Below are 22,490 nucleotides of genomic sequence, written 5' to 3'. Positions count from 1 at the left end.
GTTTCTGATGCTCCTTAAGGTCTGCCGGTTTCGAGCAAATCAATCTTTTCGTTTCAGAGCGTCCCCTCTAACCCCAAACCGATGATGCCCAAATCGAATTCTTATGTTTTAAGGGTGGGACTTGTAAGTTCCACTTGGGCTGCCGCTTAGTCACAACGTGGCTGAAAAATAGAAAAAGCGTTTGATGGAAAATTGTTTTTGGGGTATTGATACTCATGCATTTTCGATGAGCCCGTATCGGTGGGAACAGGGGTCGAAAAGTATGAATCATTCGAGCGTGATAAGTCAGCGGGATGGGGGAAAGTTGAATTATTATCTATAATCTCAAATAATTGCTGAAAATACAGATACTATCAAAGTCAACGTTTCGACATTGAGTATCACAGGGGAATATAAAACTTTTTAGTGCCATTCGCAATTGAATTGATGGAAAACAAACAGAAATGCTATTTGAGCCAACAAATGGAAAATTTTCTAATTAATTTCGAAACATAATTTAAGAGTAAATGATTAATGACTACATATCAAAGTGATTCTCTTAGTTGAACTCAGTCTCGCTTTGCGAGCTGCATCAGTATTAGCTGTCACTACACGCTGTTCAATAATTTGACAATATAAGGCTCGGGAAATGGTAATTTCTTCATGCGTCACAAATGACACGTGATCACTAATAGTTTTGAAGATTGACTGGGAGAAATTCCTCTTCAGCTTCTTGAATGTAACTGTAAATTTGAACTGTGGTGATTGGCAAGCTAATATCTGACAGCGCGTAATGCGTACATTACATATTGAAAGCAATCGGCGTGTAGTGCACACATTACACGCTGTAGAGTGTGCATTACACGCTTGAGTGTCAATACACGCTAAAGTGTGCATACACGCTAGTGACTATGCGTGTAATGGCGATATCAACTTTGTATCTGAGCTTAATGTCTGTTATGTCAGCGCCGATGTCATTTTCTAGGTTTTTCCAGGGATAAACTTCCTCTCGCAATTTTCGGTCGGATTAGCCAAGACCGCGGCAAGAGCAGCGTGAAGACATGGCAATTCCGCATTACTTCCGTAACGCGGATCCATCCGCGTATCTCGAACAAACCGAGTTAAGATTTAGTCCGCCGGCGGCGGCAGCGAGCAAAAATAGTTGCTTTAATCGAAAACCAGGTAGGGGAAATTCAATTTTCCGAAGCTTCCCTTTGATGTCGCGAATCGGATGAAGCCGTCGGTAGTTAGTGCGCTCGGATGGGGTTCTTTGCCTTCCACCTTTGGGTATATTAATGTTGGTGTTTGCTCTGTCGGCGTCAGAACCCGAGCCCGATTCGGCTGATTAGGGGCCTTTTCCGCCGAGACGAAACGTCGTCGCCTGATGAGGTCGACGGGAAAAGGCGGAAACGTGACGATTGGACGATCTTGATTTGGAGGATTTGGGGGTGCGGGAGGGGTTTTTCCTCGAGAAATCCGTGCTTTCGAGCAGATTGTTGATTTCAAGGTGGGTCGCGTTGCACTGTAACCTTAAGATCTATTGCCTCATCGAGTTCCAGAGTTCTGATGAACTCCAGTATCTGGGATGGCTTCCTCTTTACTTCAAGTTTCTCGTCCAAAGCATTCTCATTTTAGCTGCTTCCTGAGAAGACAATGCTCTCTTAGGAATCCAGTATCTCGCTGGGAAGATTTGCTGATGTACTTGGTCAGAGAATCCTTGGATCTCCGTTTCGTAATTCTCACACCACCCTTACCTTTCCCGATTCACTTATGTTCAGTGTCATAGATTAAGCTGGTTATACTGAAGGGAATTTTGTTTCTCCAGGGGTCGAATAGCTCATTATGAATACTTGAAATGGCTATTTCTTCTTATCAGTCCAGAATCGGAAAAAATGGTATAAAAAAATGTGTTTCTTTCGACCTCAAGAATCTACTGTTCAAATACAGGGTGTTCCTAAATTGAACGTACAAACGAAAAGGGGAGATTCCTTAAATGAGTTTAAGAAAAAAAAGTCCCATAAACATGGGGTCGCAAACGTTTCGTTTTCAAGATACAGAGTGTTGAAGTTTGAATTTTTTTCAAGTTTTTTTCTCATAGTATATACACTTCACAAGATATTCAACTGAAATTTGGCATAGATATTACATTTTAGAGTTCTCACCACGTGACATGGCAATTTCGATAGAAGATCTACAGGGTGATATTTTTTCTGGAACACTGCCACCTGTTCTTCTGCAGAACTTTTTTTTGGTGAGCAACTGTTAATTTGAAAAAATGTAAAAAGAAGCTTTGTTCTTATACAAAACTTTTCGGTCTTTTGTAGTTTTGTCGTATCTACCAACGATTTCGAGAAAAAATTTTTGAACGATTCTCTCGAAATTCTCGTAACTATGATAGGAAGGCCACTTTGTAATCTGTGGTGAATGAATTCAGTGCCAGTTTTGACACATCAAATTATTGAACGTTTGTTTTTTTAAAAACTACAAGAGACCGAAAAGTTTAGTATAAGAACAAGGCTTCTTTTTACATTTTTTCAAATTAACAGTTGCTCACCAAAAAAAAAAGTTCTGCAGAAGAACAGGTGGCAGTGTTCCAGAGAAAATATCACCCTGTAGATCTTCTATCGAAATTGCCATGTCACGTGGTGAGAACTCTAAAATGTAATATCTATGGCAAATTTCAGTTCAATATCTTGTGAAGTGTAGATACTATGAGAAAAAAACTTGAAAAAAATTCAAACTTCAACACTCTGTATCTCGAAAACGAAACGTTTGCGACCCCATGTTTGTGGGACTTATTTTTCTTAAACTCACTTAAGGAATCTCCCCTTTTCGTTTGTACGTTCAATTTAGGAACACCCTGTATATGTACGAGTCAAAGACTCACCCTGTTTTCTCGGAGCCTGTAGGGTAGCTCACCCAATACTAGACTCCACGGAAAGGAAGATTTTAACCCCCATTGAATTGTTCAGCGAGTGGCTTCAATAGAGGTGGTTTTTGACCCTCCTGTGTTCAGCTATTCTCTTCGTCAACATCACACTTCGGAAATTGAGATAAACATAGTTCAAACGAAGAGTTTCGCGAATGAAAAATGACCTAATTTTCGATGATTATCGAGAAGAGAACACACCCCTCGTAGAATTCCCATTTCTCGCATTCAGTCCGGCTACCTCGAGGAAACAAGTTCATCCATAAGGGATAAAGACCGGAGAAAATACCTCGAAGAAAGCCGACCCCGCTCGCCTTGTCCATCAGCCGATCAAACATCCCAATCGACCCAATTCATCCCCCGTAATCGAGAATCGGGAAATCGGAGACCCGGAAAGTGGACGTCGACGGCGGGCGGGCGTCCCGTTCCATTCAATAGAGCGTCGGAGTGTCAATATTTACCGAAAAACAAAATCTGATGATGGCGCGCGGGACCTCTAAAAGCATCCGGGACGTTAGAAATACAAGATTACTTTCGGGGACGCGGACTTGAACGCGCGAGGTGAGCTCCCGGAACGCTTTTAATTCAGGACCGTCCTCGATATTCCCGTTTGGGATTCAATGAGGCGTCGCGTGGCCTTTTTTCAGTCGGATTATGACGAAAAGAAGGGATTTCTGCGGTTGCTGAAAATTATTCGGTAGATCAACGGAAATTGCAGGGAAAAAATGCTCGATATTTTCATAGTTGGGGAGCTCAAGACCCTAATTCAAGATTTATTCATTCGTCGTGGAGACCTAGTGGATTTTGAAGATTAGCAGGTAGAAAGAAAAGAAGGTTCTATGATAGATGCACTTTCAGCGCTTTAGAAAGCGTCTGCACGTTTTCGAAGATCGGCAGATCGAGCATGTCAGATTAAGATACTCTATATGCCCTACTTGTCTCTGATAATAAATGCATGTTAATCAGACAGTTTGTCAGATTTTCACATGATATGTAAATTGGATCCAAAGGAAGCTACTTCTAAAGAGACTGAGAATTCGGACGTGACACAAGGTTACAGCAGTCGTTTGAATATGCAAAAAAACAATCGTTATTTGTACATACACGAGCGTGTCAGATTTTCATAAAGATAGTTAATCTCGGTATTACAGACGTGTTGACCCATCAATCTGACACAAATCAGAGGAGGTTTTTTAAATATTTCAGTTTGCAGATGATAATTATATGCATTTTTTTTAAATATCTCCCTTCCTGTACCTCTAATCCTTTCTGTATTCAATATAAATGTTGTAGATAATAAAATTCTATACCACTTTTGTCTGAAGCAATTTTACATACCTTCAACCGTTTTCTAACTAGAGGGTGATGAGCGCAAGGAGCTTAGCCATACATGCGAAAAGGCAAGGTCAACCCAGTCTAATATACATTCATCGCTATATATCTTGAAAACTTTTGAACGTAGAAAAAATTGCTTCAGACGAAATTTGTAGAAAATTTTACGTTTCACAACTTTTATAATGAATGCGAAAAGATTTGAAGCCTAAGTGAGGAGATAATACAAAAAAACAAATTTTTCTGACCAATTTTTATTATTTCGGCTTGCTGAAACTGTCATATTATAATTTTTCCGTTATTCTTGAATCATTAGCTTCGAGTAAATCACCTCTTGATCTCCTCAACGTTTAGTAAGAACTAGGGTAATGTTCTGAGTGAAGATTGTTCTCCATTTCACGAAAATCACCCTGTAAAAACCAATACGCAAATATAAATTCAGAAAAAAAAACAGTTCTACGGCGCAGTGGAATATGCTTCTCGGCCAAGTCTGCGGTATATCAATCCACAGCACCGATATCGCAATAAAGCGCCTTTATATAGCGCCGAGCGAATAAAAATCTATAGTTACAGTTTATATTTACATACCCCGAGCCGGTAACGATTGAATAATATTAATCACCCCCGCTGACACATCGTTATCTTTTTTTTTCCGATTCGATGCGGTCGTTAAATTTGCATGCAGAGAGCGGAGCGGGTTATTTTGGATCTTTATTGCCAATTTCTGCGGACGCCGGTTATATCGGTGCGCTAGGGTTTTTTCGGCCGATTCCTCGGGTCTCTCGACCTGTCAAAAAGTCGCCAAACCTGCCGTCATTTCGACGATTTGAAAGAGTTTGCGAAAAGACGATACTGAGACACGACAAGGTTCATGGGGTGACTTAGACAAGTGTTAATTTCGAAATGGCAAGCCTCACAGTTCATACGGTACGAATTATCGCACTGCGCACGCGCTTGTGTGTGTCTGTGTGTGTATCAACACTTCAGCAAACACAGGAGTATCTCTGTTCAGAGTTTTATTCTAATAACACGGTATAAACATTCTCGTATGTGCTTATATTCTTTAATACACGGGGTTGCATGGCTAAGCTCAGATTGAGACGCTTAAAACGGGTAGAGGCGACAAGCTGAGTGATGTCAGACCTTTGGAACATCAGGGAATGCCGATTTTAAGTAGAAACAGAAGTCACACAACGTATCAGCAGTTTTCTGTGTAACCTTCTGAACCAAGTTCATTTACCCAGGAGGTCTAGATTTCTCTGCGCCTTTTCAATTTCGATTTTATGCCGACCTATAATCTCATCTGGGAAATTTACAATGGACAAACCATCTGACTAGCCCTTCGCATAAACCACCGCCAAATAATGTTATAACAACGTGATAAAATTCGAATCGCCGAGTGAAACGTGGCCATAAACGATGACCATCGTCATCAACGGACAACAGTTAAGTCATTTGATGCGTTCCGGTCACGGTATCTGACCGCCTTATTTTTGGCGATTAACGTGTACGTTCTACGTATCGGACGATAAACGTAGGCGATCATTACATGATTAAAGGTTGTGTTGATTGGTTGTAAAAAGGGATTTTGTTATTGCATTGTATGTCAAAGGGATGTTCATGGTGTCGTTGTTAGTTTTCTTCATTTATTGGCAGGGAGGGATGTTGCCACATGGATGCAATTTTAGATTATATAACTCTGAAACTATTCATCATATTTCAGTCAGTTAAATTTCCACATTTAATCACTGGAGATGGAAGAGACGTTTTCAGTCGACTCGTGATTCTGAACCATCTTCTATCCAGTTATCTTCAGCAACTTCAGAGAAAATCGAGCGCGCTGAACAAACGGAGGTTCCTCAATCCTTTTTTCCCATTCTCAACGCCGAAGGTTTGTTGTTGAAAATGATAAAGCCAAAGGAACGCAAACCCGCCGAACCGTCTGAGTCGAAGGAGAATTTTCGGAATGGTATAATAATTAATTTATACCTCTTCCTTTCGTCGCAACGTTTGCCTTGCCCAACGAGGAATATCCGGCGTATTCCCGGTTCGAATTCTCTCGATAAAAGGCGCCGAACATACCTCGAATCCTTTGTGCCCGGGACTCGCCCACGTAACGGAGGTAATACCCAAGAACCGGCGCACTTTTCTTTGCCGTTTCCCGAAATTACGTAATACGATTTCACGGCAAATATTCCCGCTTACCGTAGGAACGTCTTGGCATCAAACGCGCGGGACTTCAAAGCCGACGCCGTGTACAAGGAGAACGCGCATTGCTCGAATCCATCTATGTCAACAATAATTCAAACTGAAATTGAAATTGCAGGTATTTTTGTTACCGTTGCTTATGAGGCCCTTTCGTACCTTGAGATGTTTATTCGTTCCGAGAATTCCACTCGGTTTCGGGGCCCGGGTCGTCTGATTGCTGGTTATTACTTTCTCGGTCCTGCATCAGCCTGTTTACCCGCTTATCTTGCTTTCATTCCGGGAAAAACTCGCAGTTCCCTTTGTCTGATTACTTTGTTTCAATCGTTCTCGATGAGGTCGACGGGAATTCAGACGTGCAATCTGGAAGAACTGAGACGAAACGTCGCGCTTTGAAGTCCTCCAGACGTTGCCTGTTTTTACTCGGATCCAAATGGGTTCCTGATTGACTCGAATCGAATTTTCGCAGACGATCTTCGATATAGACCCACCTCAACTGGAATTATTCGATTCGGATCGTGAAAACGTAATGAGATGATACTGCGACATATTTGGTCCTCCGAGCCGGATCGAACGAGAACGGCCATCGTCGAAAATGTCCGAAACGCCGAACGAGAGCTGAAACCAGAAGCAGACTGAATTTATATATATCATTTTTGAGGACCTGTCCGAAACATGCGGCTCGTATCTGTGAAACAATTGCATTTTCCACTTGATGAGGTATATATCAAACGAATTTCCCTTGTAAATCGAGCGGAATAATGTATTTTCATTTCGTATAATTGAAGTTTATGCACATGAATTACAGGAATGAAGTGATTCGGGCATTTTTGTCTGGCGTTACGCCCTGACAGCATTGTCAACTAGAATTTATTTCGGGTGAAATATGGCGTGCATTGAAGATAATTGATTTAAATGCACAAAATTTTCCTGCAATCAATTTTTTCAATCCTTTGGCCAGGAGCACATTCATCTAGAGGTTGCTGCATAAATGATCGATAGTTTCAACAGCAATTTGTTGCCATAGGAACAGGAATGAATAGGGTATATAAAGGATCCCAATCAAAGCTCTCTAGAAGACATATTGGTCTATAGTAGTCTTATCATCCCCCTTCATTCGTTGGCAAGCTTTTGATGAATGTTTAGAATAGAATAGAATAGAATAAATTATCTTTATTCACAAATAATAATTGTTAACAAAACAATGAAGATGGGAAACGTCATACAGGAAAAAATAAACAAAAACAGAGAAGATCAACATTCAGTGTTACTCTCCAGGAATTCACTAACAGTGTATGGCTCTAGTCGTAACAATAGGCTCTTTTCGAAAACATTTGAAGTTATCAATTTGACGTATTTTGGATGGTAGTTTGTTATATAGTTTTGGGCACATATATGTACAATTTCTTTCTGTCAGGGACAACGTACGTAGAGGGTACAGAAAAAATTGGTTTCGGGTCTTGTATGAATCACTTCTCCTAAATTGGTCGAAAAGGTTCTTATTTTGGAACAGGAACTGCAGACATCTATAGATGTAGATGCCAGAAAGTGTGAGAATGTTATTCTTTCTGAATACGACACCATAGCTCATCACGGACTGAAAGTTAGAGAAATAAATTGACTTCAAAAATTCCAAGCTGAGCTCCGATCTCAACACCCGCAAAACAAACACTCTCTGGCTTAATCTTCTGCACAATTTATCAACATGCTCTGTCCACTCAAGGTGTTCATCAATGTGGATACCCAGAAACTTGGTTGTTGTTCGAGGAGAGATGATTTCTCCTGATAATGTGAGCTGATGTTCTGCTTCAACACTTCCTAGTTTATGGGAAAAGAAAACAAATTCCGTCTTATCCACATTGAGATGTAAGTTATTTAGTGTGCACCATGATTGTACAGATTGGTGAGTACAAGGAGGCCCTGAAGATCTTCACGGTTTTTCCCGCCTCTTAGAATGTTTGAGTCGTCAGCAAAGTTGATAAATGCTATTGATGGTAGAGATGTCATTCTAGATATATCATTTCCTTCCCTGAAGGCGGAGAGTATATTTCTAACGATATTAGGAATGTCATTCCTAATGTTTGCTCCTCTGATATTCATATCGAAAGAAACCTTGAGATGTTCGCTGTATTCAATACTGGAAAACTATCATCTCCAGCCATTTTCATCCTTAAAGTAGGGGGGCCTATCTTGGATGAGCAATCCATAGGCACTTTTCTCACCTTAAATAACCAATTGATAACTGATTTAATCAATACTCATTTATGACCTGAAAACTCAACAGCGTATTCCAGATAAGAAAGTGTTATGATAGAGGCCGATTATATTGAATCGACCAGGGCCTTCGAAAACTTGGAGACGGCCCTGAAGTCGGGGTCAGAACTCAAACGAACCAAAATCTTAAACTTTGTTCTAACCAAAAACCCAGAGAGACACGCGACGCGCTCTGCTGCCTCCTCGGCCTTAAACAAAGAACTTCCCCCAGCTCCTCGCCCCATACGATCGGAAAAATATTTACCCCTCTGGGTCTGGCTGCGACAAAACCCAACGATTCCGCGGGAATTCCCATCGCCCCCATCTTTAACCGGAAAACGGAGTCGAGTTTATGTTTCGACTTCTCCGGACACGTTGTTTGTTCGATTTTTCTTCGGCGGGGATGCTGCAGTTCTCCAACGTCTCTGGGAAGTCGTGAATTTCCCGGTTTTACGTTCGGCCGGCGGGAGTCTGAGGATACCGGAGGTCTTCCGGGTATTGGAGGCCGCCTCGATGAAGGGCGGAAAGAGGGTAGTTTATTTTTTGGGATACTAGCCGGGAAGGGTGCTTTCAGGTTCTATTTTATCGGTTCCTGTAACAGGTCTTGATGGATGTTGGTGGGATTGAGATATGTTCGACGGGGACCTTGGAGGATTGTGGTTTTTATACGTCACTCTTAGACCATAGTTCTCAACGGCTGTTTTAGAGCTTCGTTGCAGGTGATGTTGAAGAAATCTTGAAGGGATGTTGGGTGGAGAGCTGTATTTTATATGGAGAATGATCGTTGGGCCTCGAGGATATCTTTGGGGAATTTTGTTCGGTCAGCTGTTCATTAAACCATTCATTTAGGTACTTTCAAGATGGGAGATCCAGCAGTATCGTACTGATCCTTGATATCTATCATCTTTTTCATATGGAAATCCTATTATCCATTATGTCAGATTGTTCCGCTATGTCATAGTTGTGATAGTTTCTTTCTGTTTCATTTCATCACATTTGCACGTATTTCTGTCTGAAGAACAAAATGAGCCCAACGATTGTGACCAACTGGCAACGACTTCGAATACTCCAGTTCCTGTGGTGATTTTTGTAATCATTTTCTTGGCAATACATACTAATCCAGTGTCAAATCAACTATTCATATACGAGAATGTATTGATATCTAGTTAGCCTAGACCAGTTCCATGCATGAAGGAAACATTGCGTTACAATAGCAACGAACAATAACTCATTAGAAGTGTCAGTGTGAAAATTGAGTTCCAAAACCAAACCAGAAATACGCAATAAATTAAGAGAAAGAAGATGTCCACCAAAATTGTGAAAATCGTAAAATTGGAGTATCGAGCCATCATCGAGTACCTGTGTTCAAAAGGGTTAAGAGGTACGCAGATTTACGAAGATATGCTTTATACCCTTAGTGATCAATGTCCCTCGTATGCGACCGTAAAAAATTGGAATGCAAGCTTCAAAATAGGAATATTTTCCATTGAAGATGATGACCGATCGGGAAGGCCAGTTTCTGTGTCAGTCCCCGAAAATATCGATGCAGTTCATGACATGATTTTATCAGACCGTCGAGTTGGGCTGAAACGTAAATCTGAAATACTGAATGTTTCATACGAACGCGTTTATCATATAGTTCACGTGAATTTGGACATGGGAAAAATTGCTGGAAAATGGATCCCCAAATGTTTGAATGTTGACCAAAAGCGTACAAGGGTAGAAGCATCGCGTTTGATCTGTGCTCGATTTGAAAACGATGTAGACTTCTTAAACCGAATTGTTACTATAGATGAGACTTGGGTACATTTCTACAATCCAGAAACAAACCAACAATCGATGGAATGGCGACACTCTACTTCTTCAAGACCTAAGAAGTTTCGTGTCAAAAAATCTGCTGGAAAAGTTCTTGCTTCATTTTTTGGGATTGCCATGGAGTAATCATGATTTATTTTTTGGATAAGGGTAGAATAGTAACTGGAGATTACTATTCGACATTACTGACCACTCTAAGGAAAAAAGTAAAGAGAAAAGACGCGGAAAGCAATCCAAAGGTATTTCGTTCTTGCAGGACAACGCCCCTGCACACAATTCTCATGACGTCATGCAAGAAATTCGTGATTTAGGGTTTGAATTACTAGAATACCCCCTTATTCACCAGATTCGGCTCCATCCGACTATCGTCTCACTCCTCAACTGAAAAAAAGTTAAAAGGTCGTAAATATTCTTCCAATAAGGAGGTAATAAAAGCTGTGGAGGTCTGGTTTGTAGAGCAAGAAGAAAAACTTTTTTTTAAAGTCTAGAGACGTCGCAGGTTCACTGTAATAAATATGACCAACTAAGAGGAGAATATATTGGGTAATAAAATATTTTGACATTGACATTTTATTTGGTTTTAAAGTAGGCTAAGAATCTTTCAATATATCCTCGTATCTCAATCTGACACGTTCGTATATGTTTGTTTTTTACAACTTTGTTATGTTCTCTTGCACGAATCCCCCTCTATACAAGGCTAATTTTTGAAATAGGTAATCTGAAGTAATCCAAATTTTCCTCTTGCGCTACCCAACAATGGGAGAAAATGGAAAGCACAAGAATCAACGTCTCATTTCGGAATTAGAGAAACGAGTCCACGGCTCTTGCTCCGACTCTAATTCCGGAGACAGTTTCCGAGCAAGCCTCCTTCACCTGAAACCCCGTCCCCCCACTGGGTGCGCCGTTTCCTAACCCCGAACCCCCTCCCCCTCACGGGGACCCGTGTAATGCCCCTATGCGACCAGAGGCGGACGAATAATGGCGGCCATTTGTTCCGGAAACGAAATTAACTACTTTAATTAGTTCGAGACACGTCAGATTTACGTAGGTTTGGGCCGATTGGGTTTGAGTGGGTAGGGGGGTCCCAAAAACCATTCCGCTGATGTATCTACGCACGTGGTGATCCGATCTCATCCCCTCCATCTTCCTTCTAGCTAGGGAAAAGGAAGAATTCGTCTGTTAGATGATTCGTAATAAGAGAAACTTTTACGTAGAACGGGGGTTGATTTAAAACCCAAAAATTTTTTGATAAGCTTCATAACCCCACATTTTCGTACTAAACAGAGTGAAATGTGTCAAATTTCCATGGCCAACAGAGTGCTAAAATAAAAGTGAATGGAGTATAGTAATAAATCTCGAAATTTCATCGACCTCAGTGCAACCGTTCGGTCTTGACGAATTTTTAAGTGACCCCAACGTTCATTTCAACCAAAAATTACTTGATGAACGCTGAACTGCGTACGATCATAAAATGACGAAATTCGGCAATATCTTCAACTTACAAACTGACGCCTCGATTTTAAAGCCTTATTATCGAAGTTTCCGACGCTAAAACCGCCCACTCAGAAAATGAGTTGTGCGCCAATTCCCATCGATTCTCGCTAAAAACGGATGATTATAAAAAAGCCGGCGAATTTTCCATAAACTTTTAATGCGAACCCCCCCCTGGCCCCCCACGATCCGTTTAAAACGCGGCCGATCTTACCGAGTTGCTCGCGCCTTTATAGGTCGTAAAGGGTTGGTAAAGTTTTAAATTTTGTCTCAAAGATATGTCCCGGGGACGGCAGTTACTCGCGCGGCTAACTGCCTGGCGGGGGCCCGTCTAATTAAAAAAATATACGCTTTACGTCCCTTAATTCGCGTCCTAGGTCCCCCCTTAATTCGTCGCCGAGGCAGGTTTTATTGGTAGGACTAATTTAGAGCGGGCGTAAATACTCGTCTCGCGATACAAATGGATGTTTTCACGCGATCGTTTATCCCTACGTTCGGTTAATTAATTTAGGAGTTCGGCCGTTATGAGGGACACGACGAACCGTGGCATCTGAAGGGTTCGAAAATTATCGCCGGAAGGTTCAGAGCGTGGAGCCTGTACACGAGACATTTTCCAGCAGGATGTGAGCAGAACAGATCACTGTTACTTCATAACTTTTTAGTCCATTTCAGCCTATTGAAAACTTCCCGAAATTCCAAATAAAACTCAAGTATTTTCAAGGTCTTGGATATAGGAGGTCTGGCTCTTCGAATGCCATTGGAGATGATCATAAAATGTGACGAAACATGGTTTTTATGATCCCGAAAAGACTCGCCAATGCATGCACTGGAAGAGCAATCCACCAAGGACCAAAAGCTCCATGAGGCAAGTTAGAATCCAATCAATGATGATTGTTTCTTCGAAATTCGTGGAATTGTGCACCTCCACTGGGTTCTCGAAGGTGAAACGATAAATACTACCTTCGAGTTCCTGCTGAAGTCCGTGAAAGAATAAGCAAAAAACGACCAGAATTGTGGAGGGAAAAGTCATTGGTTATCCACCAAGACAACTAGCCGATTGATTCCACATTGTCTGTCAAGAAAAATTTCGCTTCGGTTCAGCAATCTTACAATATTCGCCCTTGGAATATTTCCAGGGCATACCAAATCCAGTTATTTGCATGGAAAATACAAGAGATCAGTATAATATCATAATATGCACTAGCTTGAGAAGAGTTAATGTTCGTTATCTTCTTTGGTAAAGTTTGAATACGTTACATCAGTTGTAGATTTCAAAAATATTAACCCGAAGATGAAATGCATATGATGCAGTGGTTGGGAATGGGAATCTCCCGAAGGAATAAACAGATAATTACAAGGATGTTGAACTCTTCAACAAAAATCATCTTGCATCAATATAAGTAAAAGGAATTAAAGGAAGTTTCAAGTCAAGATGAACTTCACCTTTGAACAAAAATTGCACATGAATAAACAATTAATAGGACAACTAGCGCGTATTTGTGGATGTTCGTCTTGATACATTGATATAATAATAATAATAATAATTAGGTATTTATTGGTACCTTAAGACATTTACAATGTATAGGACAAGTCAAATGAAAAAGAGAAAAATCAATTTTCGAGAACTTATTCTACGATGACATTCATCGAAAATCCTGTAGTAAACTTTTCGCATTAATTCACTCAAACATAAAATTCTCCAATGTCGCCACTTTTTTGGGTCTCCCAATAGAAGGAAATTCTTTGTCATCCTCTTCATTCACAATCATTCTGATTGTGGAAATATTCAGCTGAAATATAAGTCGTTTAGATTCAGATGAAACATTATATAAATTCTCTTACATTGAATATGTTCGCTACTGTCTGACGTATTGTGGATTTTAGAATATCAGGGTATAACTATTTGAATGAGCGGACCTGAATTCTAAGTAGCACTTTCTGAAAATCTGTTTCTTTTTTCAATCACTTTCGGAATTTTCGTAATGAAAATTGATATTAGTTGTGGCAACGGCGTTATGATATTAACGACATTTCATCAGTGCCAACCTAATTCCGTTCTAGTAACAAAAACTTGAGAAAATGGCCAACCGACTGCTAAAATAAATGTGTATAGAAGAGTGGCTCTTTCATAATGTATATGAATTTTAGTTGTACAATCATTTTTATGGAAGATACGCAACCATAAAACGAGGAAATCCACCCTAATAATTCACTGCGGCTACTAATATGAACACATAAAAATAATCGTGAACGTGTGTACGAAAAAAATCATAATGAAACCACAAAAAATATTCGATTATTTTGAAAGCTTGTTAATAGGTGAATGTTCATCATTCTGGTGAGAATAAACCGGTAAAAATTTCATAACGATTCCTGTTGAAAGTAATACAAATGAAAATTCCCGAAGCAACCCAACGTTTCATCCACTATTTCATCTCGACCATAAATTGCCTCCTTGAACGTGTACAAAACGAGAACAACACGGAATAAGTGATACTGATAACCGCCGCTCTTCCAGGCCATGTATTTCCATCAGCAAAACAAGTGTCCGGGTGTTTCCACGGCCAAATTGACGTAGGTGGAGAACTCCATCCGATACAGACAAGGTCGATTATCTTCACGAAGAGCTACGACCCCCAGAAACTCGCAATTTCACGCCGCGCCCCAGTCGAAAACCGCGAAATATGTACTTTCCAACTAATTTGCGGAATGTTCCAGACCCGTATTTCCTTCCCCCCAGGTGTATTACTCTTTTCTTAATAAAAGCGACTTTTTCCACGACGTACATCAAGGTCGGCGTCGTGCATTATTTAGCGGGGATGGCGCGCGAGCTCCGACCCCAAAAAGCGCGAAACATGGCCGTAATGGTCGAATTTGAAACAAGTTTCACAATTACCCGACCGAAGTTTCGTAGTTAACTTTACACGCGGATTGGGGCTATATCTTTTCGGGGGGAGTCTACACGTTTTAAGGTCGATGCTTCGCCTCCTTCGGTCTTATTTCTTGAAGTTGAATTTGTTACTATGAAATGAGAACACCCAGTGAATTTTCACTTAGTTTCGGTATGACTGTTGATAGATATATCTTGATGTCCTCTCAGAGTTGTTCCCACTGCCCCATCTAAGCTTGCCCTGCAGTTCCAGACTTCTACAAGGATATATTAAAAAATTATTAGCCTTGTATAGAACCGAACAAAATTTCAATGTCAAAATATTATATTGGTCAACATATTCTCCTCCTAATTGGATACATTTATTACAGAGAACCTGCAACGTCTCTAGACCTTTAAAAAAAAATGTTTCTTCTGGCTTTACAAACCAGACCTCCACAGCTTTTATAACCTTCTCGTTGGAAGAAAATTTACGACCTTCTAAACTTTTTTTCAGTTGGGGAAAAAGATGATAGTCGGATGGAGCCAAATCTGGTGAATAAGGGTGGTGTTTTAGAAATTCAAACCCTAAATCACGAATTTTTTGCATGGCAACATGAGATTTGTGTGCAGGGGCGTTGGCTGCAAAAACAAAACATCTTTGGATAGCTTTCCGCGTTTTTGCTCTTCAATTATTTCCCGTAGAGTGGCCAGTTATGTCGAATAGTAATCTTCCGTTATTGTTATACCATCATCCAAAAAATCAATCATGATTACTCCATGGCAATCCCAAAAAACTGAAGCAAGAACTTTTCCAGCAGATTTTTGGACACGAAACTTCTTAGGTCTTGGAGAACCAGAGTGTCGCCATTCCATCGATTGTTGCTTCGTTTCTGGATCGTAGAAATGTACCCAAGTCTCATCCATAGTATAACAATTCGGTTTAAGAAGTCTAAATCGTTTTCAAATCGAGCACAGATCGAACACGATGCTTCTATCCTTGCACACTTTTGGTCAACATTCAAACATTTGGGGATCCATTTTGCAGCAATTTTTCTCATGTCCAAATTGACGTGAACAATATCATGAACGCGTTAGTACGAAATATTCAGTGCTTCAGACTTCAGATATCCGTTTTAGCCTAATTCGACGGTCTGATGAAATCATGTCATGAACTGCATCGGTATTTTCGGGGACTGAGAGAGAAACTGGCTTTCCCGATCGGTCATCATCTTCAATGGAAAATTTACCTCTTTTGAAGCTTGCAGTCCAATTTTTCACAGTCGCATACGAAGGACATTTATAACCAAGGGCATTAAGCATATCTTTGTAAATCTGCTTACCTCTTAACCCTTTCAAGTACAGGTACTTTATGATGGCTCGATACTCCAATTTTTCGATTTTCACAATTTCGGTGGACATCTTCTTTCTTTTAATTTACTGCGTAACTCTGGTTTACTTTTTTGACTTCAAACACTGACACTTCTTATGAGTTATTGTTCGTTGCTATGGCAATTTTTTTTTTTCCATGGAACTGGGCTAGGCTTACGAGATATCAATATATCCTCGTAATGACCTGTGGGAAGGTTTCACAGAGACTACGTTCTCACTCATACAAGTTTCTTGTCTAGAGCTTTATTTCCATTGGCGGATCATCCTGTGATAAGGTGAACAGTGGTTCCTTCATCTTCCCCACAGAATCTACACTCGTCTAAACGGAGATATCATAAAAGTGGAGGTCAAATATCTGCGAATAACCCTAGATAGCATACTGGAACAAGCATATTGGGGTTACTCGACCAACAGGGCCTTGATGGCGTACAGAATTCTGGCTGGTAGGGCTTGAGATCTAACCTAAAACTACTACGATGGATGTAAGGCCGATAATTACTTATGACGCAATAGTCTGGTATGCATAGCCAAGTCAGAACAGTACGAGGAGAACCCTTGATTAGCCTCTGTGTGCTCCAAGTATCACTGGAGCTATGACAACTTGACCAACTAGGTCGATGAGCCCATTAGGCCATTCTTAAAGTTCCAAAATTCAGTCTGTGGCGAATTCTTTCAGAGCAACCTTGCTGTCTGATGCGTTTAGAAACACGTAGTGTAGTCTTTTCCAAAGGTTACCTTCTGTAGGTTCCAAATCCGCTTCATTATCATCCTGAATTTTTCTTGTTTGCTTTCAATTTGCGACTGCGTCTCCGATGAGATCCTGGCTCGCGACGATGCGATATCACGTCGTTGATTCGTTATTTTCGGCGCTCAGATGCTTTCATTAACAGTGTAAATATTCGAGGCGCACCCTGTAATCCGCCTCTTCATCAAATACCGGGTAATTCGTGGGTGGAAAGGTGAACGACTGCAGGGGGAAGTATAGGAGTTATTAGATGAATCGAGTGTAAACGGAATTCTGTGCACGCTGAAAAAAATTGATGTTCGAGAAAAGTGTGCTTTCTTGAGATCAACTTGGTGTAGCTCTTACAGCTCTTCTTCTTCTAGGATGCTGGGTTCTCTAACTGACTCCGACTGGAGTTTCTGCGACAGCTGTTGGGCAAAGCTCTCAATATCCAAGGAGTTGTTGAGCTATGGGAACTATCATATCTAATCTTCTTCGAATTCGAAGAAGATTAGATATGATAGCTTTTGCAGAAACTCCAGCCGGAGTCTGTTAGAGAACCCAGCATCCTAGATTGATCTTACTTTCAGTGACATACGAGTTGTGGGGGCTACACCAAGTTGATCTCAAGAAAGGTCTTCTTGAACATCAATTCAGCACTCTAAATGTAAAAGAAGTCGACTGACGTTGACATGGAGGCTGAAACTAATAAGATTTAACATAAGCTTTAGGAAAACTTGAGGTATTTGCTCCATTACCTCAACAAAATGCCAATTGCGTTCTCCTTCGACTCATCCAAAATCACAGCCATCCCAAAATTGATTATATTTGTCCATTATCAAGAGCTTCATTTCTTTTCGCACCCCAGTCTCTCGACACACCCCTCAAAACTCACCGTCCGGGGTAATTAAAAAGAAGCCACCCTTGCACTCGTTAATTCAATGGCGAGTCCCTCGAAGATGGCCGTCGATAGAATAAATACCGGGGGTACGTTATAATTCGTTGTATCTCAGCCCGTTCTTTTTCTCTCGCTCCGAAGCCTGGGCCAAACATCCCCCTGCACCGCCCCATCGCCTGTTTATTTCATTATTCAGAATCAAGAGGCCAATTCGCCACTAGAAACGGGCCGATTCATTTCGGTAATGAAACTGATTTTTTCGTTAGGATAAGCCCGCTTTGATATGAGTTGAAGTGTTTGCCAGTCGAGGAGCGGTCGACGATTCTTGTTTGAGTTCCTGACGGCGAGTGGGCTCATTCAATTATTAGGTTGGGGCTTTCGCTGGGGCACTCTACATGTCTTTCATCTACGGACGAGCATTGTGGGGAAATGCCGGAATGTTTTCGTGATTTTTATCGACGATGGTCGATGGTTGAATTCTTCCTGATGCTCGAGAACTTGAACCGTATATACAATTCAACTTTTCACTACGAAAAATGGCTCATTTTGCTCATAATGCTCTCGTTCTCTTTGCCAGTTGTCAGATAAATGGCAGGGCAGAATGTATCTACAAGAGATAGTTTCAAAAGATGGGAGATACTCTGTTGGGATATTCAAGGGCTGGAGCATTCCAAAAAGCTCATACTTTCGAAAATCCAGTGTGTGTTAGTCAACATATGTTACAACCTCTCTCTGTCATCCTCACTCAGAGCACTGTCGCCTCCGGACGATTGCAGATTCTATGACTATTTGAAGAGCTAACTCAACCCCCTTGAAGCCTTGAAATGCTACCTTGAATCACCTATCTTGGCACCTTTGAGAACGCCTCAGTTGATCAGTTGGTCTTCTTCGGTTTCCTTTACTTTCTTATGTTTGCATTTTCACGATGGCAACAATTCTACACCTGTCAAATTATCTAAATGCTGATATTATACTTGTTGACAAAGAAAAGACAACAAAAACCGGTTTCTTGACATAAAAAAAGAACTATGACTAAGACTTATAATTCCTTAGGGCTAATTGCGACTGTGTGCCCTCCTGTGACTGAAGAGACCCAACCGTGACCTACAGAGCTATTTTGGGAAGTCTTGTGTCTTTCATCCTCAGAATGTGGCCGCTCCACCTGAGTCGGGCAATCGTTACTTGAGTCTCAATTGTTGTACAACTCGCGCGTTGCAAGACTTCTGCAGTCGAAACTTTGTGGAACCATCTGTTGTGCATTATCTGTCTCAGATGACGTTGTTTCGTTTGTTCAAGCTGTTTAATATGACGCCTGTAGGGCGTACAGCTTTCGCTTCCGTAAAGAAGCGTTAGGAGGACGACTGCTTTGTAAACATCTGTCTTGGTCTTCAGATTGAGGTTGTGATTTTGAAACACTCTGACCTTCAGCTTCCAGAATGCCCGTGATGCCGAATTGATACGGTTGTGCATTTCCGTGTCTAGGTTAGCCCTAGTATTTATGAAGCTTCCCAAGTATTTGAACTGCTCGACCTGTTCCAGATTTTCATTCTCCAGGCCGATATGTGTTTGAAGGCTTTCTGGCGGAATTACTACGATTTTGGTTTTGTCGATATTGAGTCTAAGGCCTAAAGCTTCGTATATATTTATGTTTATAGGTGTCCAGCATTATCTGTAGATCCTCTGGGCTGCTAGCGATAAGTGCGCAGTCGTCTGCATATTGAAGATCCGTGATAAACTTTGAACGGGTTTTTGCTCTGAGGCGCTTCAGGTTAAATAGGCCTTCATCAAATCTGAATCTTATCCCAAGACCTCTTACAGACATACTCATGTCAGCAATTATCGAGACAGCTATGGCGAAAACATTGAACAGTAGAGGAGTTAACACGCAGCCTTGTTTTATTCCAAAGTTGGTTAAGAAATGGTCGGTTGTAGAGCCATTTTGCTGTATTCTAGCGGTGTTGTTGGTATGAAGGCTTTTACACCCTGCTAAGAATTTTTCGGGTACTCCAAGGCGTCAGGAGATAACTGGAAATAAGTAACGAGAGAAGAAAACTATCTTTTTTTTCGCAATGTTTGTTATTTAACACAAAAAAATGCAAAAATGTCTATCGAAAAATTGATTCTGGATCAACTGTGCGTAAGATTCCAAGCGTTTTTCACTGGCAGAGCCCACCTCTTCGAAAATAGCCTTCAGGCCTAAATTTGCATCCTGTTCCGGATCATATGCCGGGAATGGGAATTTTCAGCGATTTTTCTCGCCCGATTTACGCGCGTTAATTAACGATTAAACCGCCGTCGGGCTGTTTCGGGCCAATAATAATTTGCATAGTCCGTTCGTCCGCACACACACGTGTGTGTGTGTGTGTATATATATGAAACAATAACGTATGATTTCTGCGCCCGGAGACCTGCAAATGGCTGATTAATTCATCAAAAGCGAAATCACGACGCGTGATGCACTGTTTCGCCGACGCCCGCGGTCTGACGCAGTGGAAATGATTGGGTTTCGAAGCGTTAAAACGATCTGTTTTGGTTTTACCTCTTCAGCGATGTTGTGGTTCCTCCAGAATTTGAGGAATCACGTGTTCGCCGAACATCCAGTTCATCCAGAGAAGCATCGGAAATAAATCTGACAGCTGTCAAAATTTCTGTCACTGTCAAAAGTGGCAATCTCTTTTTGACAGAAGATGTCGTTTGATTTTTACAGTTTACAGTCTCTGGAACAAATGCTTCACGATCATTTTGCGCTTTTATGAATCCTGCCGCTTGACGTTGGGATTTCTGCTATTGCTGACATATGTTAATTCCATGTACAAGATTTCTGAAACGAAATTCGCAAATGGGATAAACTTGTTGAGCGACGCTGGAAGGATAAACCGAAATAAACTTCAACTGACGCCCTGATAACGTGCTAGAAAAAGTTTATCTAAATATATGCGCTCTCGTTCGGCGATAAAGCCTAGGTTGGGAGGGGCGACATAGGTATATGCGGGAAAAGAGCCCCCTACATGTTCATGCACGAAATGTTTGCCCAACGTGTCGAAGCACAGACGACGTCGAAGCACATCTTTTTGTTTGCACTTGTCGCGCTCGACTAGTATGCACGCGTAAGTTTTAAGGGGCGACAGACAGATGTTTATATATAATATTCGGCACTCTCGACGCCGAAAAGGATTTGAATTCATGGAGATACGAAGGACGAATAACTTTTACCCGACGTCTCGAATATCAGAATGGAAACGTCGATTTTGGTTCAGAGCGTGCAATGAATTATTCGCATATTCAATTTTCGTGAAATTGCAATGCTGTTCAGAAGCACAGAACTCACAGAATAGGGAATACTCCTTCTGACGAAAATGATGTATTTTTTATGAAATATCTTTGAAACATCACATTTTGAAATAACTATTTCAACCGTTTCCCAAAAAAAAAATATTTTAAGCACTTAAAAATGAAAAATAAAAATGGGTATTTAAAGTTTAAAGCGTTTTGTGAGAATTGCACAAGCTGGCAACATCGACTGAATTATGCCTTGATAATAAAGGACAACAAATGCATTATCTTGATGATAGACAAAGATCTATGTCTATAAAGTCTGCGACGAACGAGGAAGGTCATAAAATTTTATGGGATTTTTATGGCCGGTTACAGTTGAAGCTCGCCAGTAAGTACGCGCCTATAGATCAACAGCTGTTATTTCATAAACAAGCTGATCGGACATTGTTCTTTTCATTGTCTGTATGCGCTGTTGCCAAATCGTAAACTCGGCACAAAGCGATTTAAATTCTAAAACCCCATATTTGAAGGATGATTTTGAATAGTTTCCGCGGTGAATTTGAAAAAATCGTGAATGGAACTCATAATTATTCAGTTTAGACTTGCGTATGCAGTGATAACTCAAATTGAGGAGAGTTTTGTCATCACAATATCCGTTTTCATCAAATCACTTGCGATAAGCGTCACGACTGATTTCTATGACAGGAATATTTCCTGGTTGAAACAAATATACAGGTGGAGGGTTTACTTTTATCGAATTAAATGGGAGAACGTGGTCCATTTTTACAGCTTCTGTAGTCCTTACTCTCGTACCACGTACGAGCGGCCGAGGCATGGGGTTCCTTTGTTCCCTGACGTTGATTGCCCATTGATCTGGGCGGCATTATTGCCCGATAAATCTCCCGGAGTCTCGTACGTCCCCCCCGTTTATGCGTTATTGCGATATTTCAGGTACGGTCATAACCCGGGATTTACGGCCAATTAAAATTTAATTTCGACAATCGCGATCTCCATTTCTCGAATAGAGCGTCATTCCCGATTCTGGAGCGCGACTGTTGGTCGATATTTCGATGAGGTCAGAAATGAGGGATAAAGAGGAATTCTTCTGTGATGCTCGACCAAACGTCAATAATTTCGGTGACAGTGACAAGGTTTCAAGTCCTGATAGACCATATCATCCTTTTTCGATGGCGCTCAATTTTGCGGACATAAATTATGTCGGATATTCGGCGTAAACCATCCGGTCAAAATGGAAAATAAACGATGACGTTGTCGGCGATTTAATTCGATTGAAATGTTTTCATATATTAGTCAACACGGCTGATGA

General features: G+C 41.0%; 1 protein-coding gene across 2 annotated transcripts in view; it reads left to right on the top strand.

The window, feature by feature from the left end:
* The window catches only part of LOC123314745 (semaphorin-2A), a 336,596-nt gene that overhangs the window by 266,614 nt on the left and 47,492 nt on the right, over positions 1 to 22,490 (top strand). The window lies entirely within an intron of this gene.

Source organism: Coccinella septempunctata, chromosome 6, assembly GCF_907165205.1.
Source record: "Coccinella septempunctata chromosome 6, icCocSept1.1, whole genome shotgun sequence".
Taxonomy (NCBI): domain Eukaryota; kingdom Metazoa; phylum Arthropoda; class Insecta; order Coleoptera; family Coccinellidae; genus Coccinella; species Coccinella septempunctata.
The sequence above is the reverse complement of the archived record's forward strand: the minus strand, read 5'-3'. Positions and strand labels throughout refer to the sequence as shown.